Source organism: Echiichthys vipera (genome assembly GCF_963691815.1).
Source record: "Echiichthys vipera genome assembly, chromosome: 2".
Classification (NCBI taxonomy): Eukaryota; Metazoa; Chordata; class Actinopteri; order Perciformes; family Trachinidae; genus Echiichthys; species Echiichthys vipera.
The window spans coordinates 26,938,837-26,947,675 of record NC_139827.1 but is presented as its reverse complement, the minus strand read 5'-3'; positions in this window follow the sequence as shown (position 1 = coordinate 26,947,675).

The following is an 8,839-nucleotide window of genomic DNA, read 5'->3' as shown; positions in this document are numbered from 1 at the left end:
CGTTCGTCCCTCCCCTATAAGCGCAAAGCTCCCCTCTGGCGCATCCATACGGACTCCACACAGCAGGGAGGGAAGAGCCGCCCCATGGATGGCGGGAAGAGAAAATTAATCTACAAACATAATTAAAAAGAAAATATATCAGGCTATATTCGGGAGGAATGTGTAGCACTGGTGTGTAGTAACTAAAGGCAAGTGTTGCACACAATACGTAGTTTTCTTTAGATTTAAACAGAGTAATGGTCGTGTTATATGGCTTAAACTGGAGAACATTCATATGTTTTTGTTATATTGTTGTGGAAGAGTCAGAAAGGTCCGTTATCATAATAATGAAATATAATTATGTTTGACTTATTTGCATTGTGTCAACCTAGTCGCAGTTGCGACAGCTGCGATAGTCGCTCCGCTCGTATACCCAGGTACCGAGCTGATGGAGCGGCGGTAGAAAGTTTCCGTGTGATGGAAAACGCCGGACTGAATGATGTCTGGTCCCTGATGTGACGCCGCTCATTTCAGCACCACGGACAGCGACTCTGAGTTTCGATGAGAGCTGTCCGTGGTGCTGAAAACAGCTGCGATCGAAGAGATGGATATTTCATATACTTATTAACATTTCACACCATGTTTGTTGCAGGAGACAAACATAAACCCTTTTTTTTTTTTAAATACCATATGTCTTAAAATCTATCTTTGCATCACTTCAGACTGCCTTGCTGAATCCAAGATTGGAGACAGAGCGTTTAGCATGCTGTGTCTTTTCCCAGCCACTGAACTGCAGCACTGCGCTGTGCTGAGGAGGAAAGTTTAGTTGCTCCGAAAACACCGTTTCTGTCTCTTTGAGAAGCGCTGCTCCTCTATTATGCTTCTGGATCGCGCTGATTATGTTTAATTTTAGCCCGTGATTCTCCACGCTTGGTTTGACGTCATCAAACAAAGTCATTAAGAGAGTAATGCTTAGCTGAGTCGAGCTGAACCGAGCCGACACAAACCCCTTCAGTGAGTGGGAAGAAAGAGATCAGGAGAGAGATCTTTGCTGTGTGTGTGTGTGTGTGTGTGTGTGTGTGTGTGTGTGTGTGTGTGTGTGTGTGTGTGTGTGTGTGTGTTTGTGTGTTTGTGTGTGTGTGTGTGTGTGTGTGTGTGTGTGTGTGTGTGTGTGTGTGTGTGTGTGTGTGTGTGTGTGTGTGTGTTATCAGGAATAAGCAAGTGCAGAACGGCACATACACACAGATATACATATGCAAATATATGTTGACATTGATCAATTGGAATCTAGTTGAGCTTTATGGGGTGAAGTCTTGTCATCACAACCTCCTGTTGAAGCGGTTCTGTTTAACTTAATTCATTATTTTGGTCAGTTCTATTTTAATTGTTCTTGCCAGCAGGGACAGATAATCAGACAATTTGCCACTGAGCATAGATACTACACTACAGACCAAATCCTGTGACTTTTCAAAGAGAATTGCTAATAATTACAATACATTTTTCCAGTATTCATCCATTCTGACTAGTTTATTGTCAAAAGATGTCGAATCATTCAGAAAGTACTGCACGCCCTGATGTAGTATATATTAAAAAAACACTGAATCTTTAAGCCAGTACCGCACGTCCAATACACCCATTACAATCCTGTCCAATTTAGTTTAATTGAATATTAGCTTTTAAATTGATTACCAAGAAAAGACTACACTATGAGACTGGTTAAACAATATTACAATCATGATATTAAAGTGAAACGGTGATATTCTGCCTCAGGTGAAACTACCAGATGTGATGTGTGGGATATAAATATCATGTGAGTATATAGGTTTGTGTACACTTGTGCTTATACACACAGATGTAAACACACATTTTATGTCAGGACCTCCCCTTCACCCTCAGGCCATATACACTAGGATAAACATAATCAACCTTCACAACAAAGTCTGAGTGTTGTCACAAGAGTCAGTATTCCCTCATTTCAACACAAGTAAAACCATCAAAACATTGTGCATGTTTCCTTCTCTTCCTTATTTAGCTTTTGGAAGGAGTTTACCGAGTCTAATCCTGGCAGACAAGCACTGCATAAAAAGGACAGATGAAGAAAAACAGAATAAGCACGACGGGGATAATGTGGTTTTGCTGTTGCTGGTGTCACCATCTGACAACTGCTGAGCTCACAGTGTGGCGTCATGACACGCTTGTCTTCGTCAGCCTTATTAGTGAAGCGATTTAGAGGAGGAACTAGGTGAGAATCAATGTTTCTGCCAGGATTGTTTAGCGTGACGCACCATGGCCTGTGCTGCTGCTCTGCCATGGGCCATGTTTAATTCATGTCTTTCGTAAAAGCTGTGTGCACCGAGCCCAGATTCCATTAGTGTCATCTTCTTTTCTCTCCACAGCATCATCTCTTCATTTTCACTTCCTCTCCTTTCAGTTATTGACCCGACAATACACCACATTTCTTTATCAATCTCTGTCCTCAATCCCTACTTGCTCAAAATATTTCTTCCTTTCTTCCTCTCCTTTCTGTCACCCTTCTCCTTTCACCCCACATACCTCCGACATGTGTTTTCCCCCTGCGCCTGCTCTCATTCATACAATGTACACTGGTGCCACCTTTCTGCCTCAAGTGAAACACAACATATAAAAATATCTATCTCCCTCGCTAGAACTTTTAGACCATCTTGAATTATTCACGTCCACATATCTGCACCACATCTCCTGACCCAGAGAGAAGTGCATTTTATTTTCAACCCCAAGTAATGAAATCTGGTGGTTTTTTTTGTTTTATTCTCCCTGGCATGATCATCTCACTGAGGTGGGGTTTAACGGACCAGAGGTGATCAGAGGCTTCTGGAAGCTTCCAGGAGGCAGGATGGTGAATATCATGTCTTCCTCATATGGTGAGAAAATAAATATGAGTGGTGGTATAGAGTAGAGAGGTCAGGGTTGCAATATGGATAGAGCAGAAGGCATGACTTTCAGAGAGACTCAATGCTTCTGCATCTAAGAAATCAGCCAGACTCATAAAACAACAGTCTTTTCTACAAATGGCTGCACCCTGATGCAAAGTGAAACATATTATCAAGCTAAGCGTACATTCAACCAGGAAGACTATCTATTGTTACTCACTCATTTCCCTCTTTCTCCTTCTTATCAGCTAATTAGGGCTGTTTACATTTTTAATTTAACCAACCAGATTTAGCCACAATCTCTTTGTTGTCAACATTTCAATTTAAAGAGGGGAAGCCCTCTCTATTGCTGTCCGTTGTCAATTCAGTTTGGATGATTGCAACATTTCTCCACCCCATTCACCTCATCACCCTTCATCAATCCCAGCACCCGGGTTTTAGCTCACCAAGAAGCCCACTCCTCTTCTCATTCATCCTTCAGACGTATCAGTCCTTTATTGTACACGTGCAAATAAATAATTGAAGTCTCTCCTGATTGAAATGGTTATATGATTCACGCTCTTATAGGTAGAGTCAGCGATTCTGGAGAATGACTTTTGATATTTCAATTTAACACCAAAACAAATACACCCCTCCCATCAGCTCTCCTTCAGAACATTAGCATGTGCCAGATACAGCCTATCTCTCTCCCACTGCCTCGTGGGTAATTGTTCTTAGTTGCTACTTCTTGGCCTCAGTTCTATGTGTTATGTCACTGGGCACATTATCATCTTATCTAATTGACAGAACCTTTACCATCTATGTGGGAGACTTGGAGAGTTGTGTGTAAATTCTTCTTCTCTTTTCCTGTGGTGTCCTGCAGGGCTGGATTCTGGGGCCCCTTTTCTCCACTTAAGAAATGTTAGTAAACTGAGATCTGTATTTTCCACTGCTGAACTAGAGATGCTTGTACATGCCTTTAACTTATCTCACCTCAAATTAACACACTTTTCTCCTCACTTAGTCTGTCTGCTCTTGATCGTCAATCCAAAATGATGCTACAAGGCTACTCACTAGGTCATAGAGATGGTCTAGCATTACCCCTATAATAAAATATCTTCACTGACTTATAGGATCAAATTTACAATTCTTACTCTTACACCGCATTGCCTGGCAGGCTCCTGCATACCGTATGTGACTGAGCTACTTCACCCATACTTATCGGCTCGCTCTCTTAATATGCTAAGTCGGCTCTCTGCCCTGCTCACTCGCCTTAAGACCTGTGGTGATCAAGCTCTTGATGTCATACAGTAGCACCTAAATTATGGAATGCTCTGCATGCACCCTACTGGTTTATGTGGATAATTTTAGGTTGGAAAAAGACATGTACAGGCATTGAGGTAACCTGTATACACCAGGTCTGATTTTTCTGTATTATGTTGTTTTATTGTGTATTTTGTGTGGAGTTTTTTTCAATATGTATTGTGTTCTTGTTTTTTTGCGCTTTTTAAACACTTTCCTTTCTTGTATGTTGTGCCCTTGTAAAGCCATTTGTAACTCATGTCTGTGAAAAGCGCTATATTGATTTGTTTTCACTTTAAACTTACTCTACACTAATGTTATATGGTACAGTAGTGAAAATACTCTAGATACCATCTGAGTAAAGTAGAAAGTAGAGAGTTGAAGACATACCTGTTTTCCGGTTGGAATGTCCTTATTATGGATTAAACTGTGAAACGGCTTAGATTAGGGTGGACTCTCGACCCAGCTTCTCTCGTAGGCAGGCCATGGTTTATGACATGGTCCACTAATGCGGCTCTTATGTCATTGGAAAAAAAATAGCCCGTGCATGGCCTCTTTGACCAAGTCCCGACCACTAGCTTCCAACTGATATTGTATCACGGTTATGCAGGCGGGTGCAAAAATCAACAGGGAGGCAACAGGGATTTAATAAATTGTTAATGCATTACCAAGCTCTGGGTAGACAAAGGGAAAAACAGAATTGACTAGCTTAAACACGAAGAGCTAAAAACAAGAAACTGACAACAAACTGACAAAGAACAAGAAAAAGAACAAGACATAGCTGGGTGAGCCAGGCACAAGAATAAGAAGGGAAACACAAGGATTAGCTGTGATTGGAGACAATGAATGTGTCCAGGGGAAAATAAGTCTTAACAGGGATATGATAATAAAAGAGGGTCTCGAGAGATAAAACTGTCTGGAATAAGAAAAGCAAAGCAGAGATAAACACTAACAGGTTTAAAAACCATGAAGTAGAACTGGAAGGTATGTGAATTAGACAAGGAACTAATAAACTAATGGAACACAGGTGTGGAAAAACACGAAGACAAGATGTGACACAAGAGGAGAGTTACTTTCAAAATACAGGAATCAAACTGAACCAAAACCCAGCAACATAACATATCCTGCATCCAGGGTGGTTTTTAGTAGGGCTGCAGCTATCAAATCTTTTTGTAATTGATTATTCCATCGGTTAATCGAGTAATCAGATAAAAAAAAATTAACAGAGGTGCCTGTGTGTGTGTGTGTGTTTGTTTGTGTTTGAGTGTGCACGTGTGCGTGAGGGGGAGAGAGAGAATAAGATGAGATGTGTGTGTGTTGGAGGCAATACACTCGCAATGTACCATGATTAAGTTTACTATTTAAACAAATCAAACAACAAACAAAAAAAAGTGTTGCTTAACATTCTACGTGGCACGCGTGTTTACTGAAACAGGTTTCAAAGACAAATAGATTAATTTAGAAGATGAATTAGAGATAGATATTATCAGGAAGACCGATTCCCTTCTTTCCCGTTTACCGTAACAACAAGCAACGTACAAAAGGCCACTGACACATTTCCTCAAACAAAACTATTAAGACCGATCAGGTAGGTAACGTTATGTTTAACATTTATGAAAAACTAAGGCGAGGCATTCACGAACTAACGTTAAGCAATATATTCCTGTTTATCCATAACTATAGCAACCGTCCTCCTTAAACTGGAACAGCGGCACTCTGTGAACTGACGTTAACAACGGTTTGCTTTCGGCTCAGACGCTGAATCACCGATGTTGTGCTGTTGTGGTATAACAGTTCTAGTTAACAGTGGATATATTGCACCTTTTTGGCTTATTTTTTAGTGTGAAATGATCCCAAACTTTTCCTCTGCCTTTTCCGGATATAGTGGTGTGTATCCGTAAAAACAGTCCATGTTGAACAATGATCCCTGCGCTAAACAGGCCGCATAACGCATGAACATGAGCCTGTGGTAAAGCAATTCTCATCTTTCTAGCATTTTTACACTTTGTTTTCAAATCTTAAAATGCTCCTAATAAGTGTATGGCTCAATAAAATGTAAAAGAAATCCACTAGGTGTTAAAACTCATCAATATTCAATTCTCATATACAGTATTTTTGATAAAAGTGTGAACAAATCGTTTTGTTTGATTCGCATAAAATGATTTGCCGAGCGTCCTGCCTGTCATCATCGCAGCGTCTCTTCCGGTTTGCATGTCTGGAAGGAGTAAGCGTCAGAGGTCAGGCAGGAGAAGAGGGTGGGACTTTAGAGGGAGGCGGATTTGTTCATGATCAAATTTTTAACAAGTGCTGTGCGATGTGTCATTGTAAGAACTGCTGTAACCATACACCTTATTTTCAGGCATCTAACCAAAAACACATTGACTTTGAAACGTGTGAACCATAAATGAAAAAATGCTAACTGGTTTCCGGGTTTTAGGACTCATTCCTGCAGCACATCACAGAAGGTGGCTTTCAATGCTAAAGCAGGTTGTCCATTCACTGTAGAGGGAGTGGGACAGTCCCTTCTAATGTCCACATTTTGAATCACCCTTGAGCAAGATCATGATCCCCAAAGTGCCTTCAATGTTTGTGTAGGAAACACAAACATTTATTAAGGCGTAAGCAATCAGCACTTAAGGGAGGTGTCCAACATCTCGCTTAACACACACACACACACACACACACAAGTGTAAGAGCAAATACACTGTGGAGTTATTAATCTACTTGGGCAAAGTCAATCGAGTCATTGCTTTCCTTAATCAGACAAATGAACAGATGTGTTTGTGTAGGTGTGTGTATTTGCTCTTGTGTGTGTGTGCATTAAGCCCACATAGATCTATAGCTCCGCAGTATGAGCATACTGATGTGTAGCTTTATACACGCCAGGGTGTGCAGCAGACCTACAGAGAGATGATTTACGTCAGCAGCAGGTACCATATCTTAAAATGGAGCCAAAAGTGAACATACACAAAGAAACACACACACATGCCGGTCTTGCAAAACAAATATCCTCTGGGACAGTGAATGTCATATGGTCCGGTGCATGTAGTGCAAAAATGGATTAGCTTATGCTGACTATAACTGCAATAAATCTAATCTGGGATACCAATTTTTTGCCCCAAATTATATATAAAACTCCCCGAGGTTAAAGTTCGGAAATCTGTCCCCATATGTGGCTTATGATAGTCCTGTATGCACAAAGACAGTGCGAATCACTGAGCTCCACAGGTCTCAATATGGGGAGACTGCAGGTCAGGGATTGTAAACTGATGGGTATAAATCTGAAATAAATGTGGCAGCTCACCAGTTTCGCAATACTTTGACTGTTATAGCTTGTGATAGCAAGGGAAGGAGCATCTGACACTCGGATCTATTGGAGTCACAGGCCAGAGGAATACTCAAACAAACTCAAACCGCTGTTAGTACATCATAAGTGCTGTCTAAGAGCATCGCACTCATTACCATCTGCAGAGCTGGATATCTTTTATTCATTGCTATGGTGGCAGAAAGTGGAGGGGGCTATAATTAGAGACCAAATGTACTGTCAACAATGGGGGTGTTTTTACGTGGTTTGGATATCCGAAATGAATGAAAAATCAAAACTCAATACTCAGCTGCAAAATACGATGCATCAGTGTTGTGCAGATTATGAAATATCTGAAAGGATAGGTCTTTTAAATATTCAAAGTTGTTCATAGAACATAGAAGTCAGGCAATCGTTTTTCATCTTGAATATATTTCAGTGCAGTGTTTTCTGTGCTGGTGTCCTTTCTGGTCATCTTCAGACAGCAGGCTGAACACACACACACATGCAAGCTGACGCATACAACGATCAAATATTGTATGCCGCTGAAAGTGGGTTATCCTGTGGGACAAGCTGACTCAAGCCATCATGCTTAGAAGGCGATATCTATTGGAGCCACAAAGACACAGTGAAAGCTCAGAAAGTATAAAACTGCAGGGTCCACAGAGGACTAATTGCTGCACTGGCACAGCTTTATCTTGGCTGTTTTGCTCTCTACTAGTTTTCACCTTAGAATATACTTCTCTAGTGAAAAATAATAGTTGTATCAAAAATCTATTTCAATATTTAGCGTAGGCTAAGTGGGAATGCTGTGGTCAGTTGATTGGTTTTTAACAGCAGCCAGTCTTGACTGTTAAATTACTTCACTGAAAAGCACGACACACAGGTGGAGGCGCACAAACACACAGGAATCCAAACTGAAGGCTGGTGTCTGGCACACAGCCTCTCCCATGTTCTAAGCTATATGGGCGTGTAGCGTGAAAAAGGACAGATAATTGGGTTTATCACTGGCGTATTTTTAGTTCCCATTTCTCCACACGCAATTTAGCTACAACAGACTGAAAAGGGGCGGGGGGAGTAAGCGAGTGGAAGAGCAGAAATAGAGAGAGAAGGCGGATAAGAAGGAAAGGAATGGTTAATAAAGGGGAGAGAAAGAGAGAATGGACCACGGAGATGAAGCCTGGCACGTGTCCAGGTTTGGTGAAGTGTGTGTGAAGGAGCAGTAGTGTTTCCACCCCCAGGCACAAGTGCTGGTAGACGGAGCAGAACAAGCCCTCTGGATGACTGCAGGGGTGCCTGACTAACCCTGCTTATTTAGGAGGGCAACCTTAGGAAACTTTAGCAGTGCAGGGAGACGTTTTATCCA